At 31.5% G+C, this 2,998-nt stretch overlaps 2 non-coding genes across 2 annotated transcripts; one reads left to right on the forward strand and one right to left on the reverse strand.

Moving 5' to 3' along the window:
* Positions 1–283: 283 nt before the first annotated feature.
* On the reverse strand, positions 284–371 carry TRNAS-GCU (transfer RNA serine (anticodon GCU)). Its single transcript has one exon. It is a non-coding gene; the product is annotated as a tRNA-Ser (tRNA).
* Positions 372–1,123: 752 nt separating this feature from the next.
* Positions 1,124–1,193, forward strand: TRNAC-GCA (transfer RNA cysteine (anticodon GCA)). Its single transcript has one exon. It is a non-coding gene; the product is annotated as a tRNA-Cys (tRNA).
* The last annotated feature ends 1,805 nt before the right edge of the window (positions 1,194–2,998 follow it).

Below are 2,998 nucleotides of genomic sequence, written 5' to 3' on the forward strand. Positions count from 1 at the left end.
ATAAAAATGGAGGATCTATTATCTTTTCTTTTCTCTCGTTTTTCTTTTTCAAAAAATGATCTTGGAGGTTGTGTAATGCTTACTCTCAAACTTTTCGTTTACACAGTAGTGATATTCTTTGTTTCTCTCTTCATCTTTGGATTCCTATCCAATGATCCAGGACGTAATCCTGGACGTGAAGAATAAATTGTTTTTCTTGCTTTATTTTACAATTTTCTTCATATTTTTATTTTCTTTTAGCTATTCCACACACTTAACTAGAAAAAAAATAGAAAGTCATCAATGGAAAAAGAGGGATTCGAACCCTCGGTACGAATAACTCGTACAACGGATTAGCAATCCGCCGCTTTCGTCCACTCAGCCATCTCTCCCAATTGAAAAAGATAATTACTATGTTACATTACACATCAAGTAAGGATTAAATTAAGTATTTCTTTCGCATTCTTTATCGTTATTATAGAATTAGCAATTCCATTTAGATGCTCGAAAGATCAAAAAAGAAAGATAAAAAAAGAAGACCTTCTTGCTTTTATTTTATTCGAAGTGCCTTTTTGGCCTGGCCCGGTCAATACCCAGCCGGGCCTTTTTTTGTTACAAAAAATTCCCTTCATTTTTTTATTTATAGGCAACATACTCTAAATAGCCAATTTAGTACCCATGTAACAATTTCCGTTCTGGGGTTTACATATACTTATCATTTTTGTTATAATGGAAATTGAGAAGGATTTTTGATTCAAAAGAATAAATCAAGAAAAGGATAAATCAAGTATGTATCAATTTGTATTTTCTTATGTCGTTTGGCAAACCAAATTTTAGATTCAAATCCAAGAATCATTGACGAATTCTCAGTCAATGAATATCCCATTTGTCATAAATTTTGGTTTTTTTGAGTGAAAATATACATTTGATTTTTCAATAAAAAAGTGAGGGGAAGCTTTTTGGCATTGTGTGTTTTGAGATACTATACAATCAATCGAAGGGACAATCAAAAGGGGAAAAGGGTTTTTTCTAATTTTGATAAGTTTAGTTAGAAAAAGGATTCAAAAGGGGATGCAAGTACAATAAACTAAAATTGAGTAATCCAACAAAAAAGGTAAAAATTTCTCCTATTGTGTATCGTTTTGGCGGCATGGCCGAGTGGTAAGGCGGGGGACTGCAAATCCTTTTCCCCAGTTCAAATCCGGGTGCCGCCTCATCAGCAAACGAATCGGAATCTCTTATTCTGTTCTGCTGATATAACTCAACCTAATTTTACCCAGCCAGAACAGAATAAGGGGACTGTTAATACTTGGTTGATTCTAAACATCCGTTCTGGGGATTTTGTAAAAGATTGGAAATCGGAAATCTTTGAATCCAAAATGAAAAGAAAGATTTGATTTTAATGTTTGATTTTAATGGTCGAAGCAAGACTTCCCGATTCCTTTCTACTACTAATGTAATGTCTACTTATTGGGTCTTGATTGGAGATAATTTAACTACTGGTTGGGGGAAGTTCTTTCTATTTCTATACTGTGTAATCTACATATATAGGCTCGCGAGAATCTCTGAGTGTTCAGGCATTCAATCACTATTAGATTGAGATGGATAATTTATAGAAAAAAACATGAAAAAAATGATTCTTTTTTTTAACCTTTCGTCAAAAGTATAATATACTATCTCCCAAATCCTTCAGAGAGACAATCGGGAAAGGGTACGGATTAGATCAAATAGGAAAAAGTTTGTAATAGATAGCAATTGATTTATTTTTACTTTGAAGGGCAAGAAAAAAAGGAATGTGCCCTCTTATTTTATTACTAGATGTTCCATTAGTAACATTCCTTTGTAGTTTTGATTTTTTATTTTACTTGTGTTTAGTCTTTCCCGATTATAAATCATATAGAAATTTTTGAAATGGATTTTTTGATTGGTTCATCAATAGTGTTCGCCCAGAATCCCTTTTTGACTCTGGACCATTTATTCTACTATTATTAGTGAGCAATAATGGAATAATTCTATCATAGAGATAAGGGACATAATTCACATGGATATAGTAAGTCTCGCTTGGGCTGCTTTAATGGTAGTCTTTACATTTTCCCTTTCACTCGTAGTATGGGGAAGAAGTGGACTTTAGAAGCACTCCTAATTTAGTTGAGGAATGAAACGGTATCAATTGTTTTATAGATCGTTCTGCAACGCATTTTTGATTTGAATTGAAATCATTTTCAAATCAAAATATCTTCGTTTCCAAATTCCATTGGATTATAGTGGATCAATGTATTCTATAACAATAAAACAAAACAATTATTTCAGATTCATCGGAATAAATAGATGTATCAAAGAAATAGAATTGGGTCCTACGTAAATTCCATATATGGATTAATAACTACATATATTGAAGATAGAAGCTAATATAGTATACCAACTTTATTAGAAACAATTTTATACACTACTATAACACTAATAGAGAGTATGATAAGTAAGAAATCAATTTCTTACTTACCATACTCTCGGATCTCATAGAATACCGCCGATTATAGCCCGTTGATTTCATTTAAGGCGCAAAACAAAAATAGAATACTTTTCATTTGATTTCTTCAACTATTGATAAGAATTCAGAAGTCAAGTTTCATTTAAAGTAATTAATCATTTTGACTGGCTGTTTTTACGTAAATTATAAGTAGAAAAGCAGTAGGAATTAAAATGAACAGTGCATTAGCAATAAATGCAAGAATATTTACTTCCATAATCTCATCATTTTTTTTTTTCAAAATAACTCGGGATTTAATCACATAGAGATGATAAATCTTTCACCTTTCAATTCAATGAATGCATTATCTATCGATGATCTTGAATCGGATCAATATCATGAATAACAATATCTGAGCTATTAAATTAATTCGTCGTCGAGAATTGAATAGTATAACATAAGAACATCTTTTATCCATACTGAATCCAAAATGGGATTCCCGGACCAATCAAATACCCCTTTACTTTATTTATCCTTCTTTTATTTATTTTC

The sequence above is a fragment of the Bidens hawaiensis genome, unplaced genomic scaffold, assembly GCF_021521415.1.
Source record: "Bidens hawaiensis isolate Kalapana, Puna unplaced genomic scaffold, B.hawaiensis_p1.1 tig00022511_1, whole genome shotgun sequence".
NCBI classification, from domain to species: domain Eukaryota; kingdom Viridiplantae; phylum Streptophyta; class Magnoliopsida; order Asterales; family Asteraceae; genus Bidens; species Bidens hawaiensis.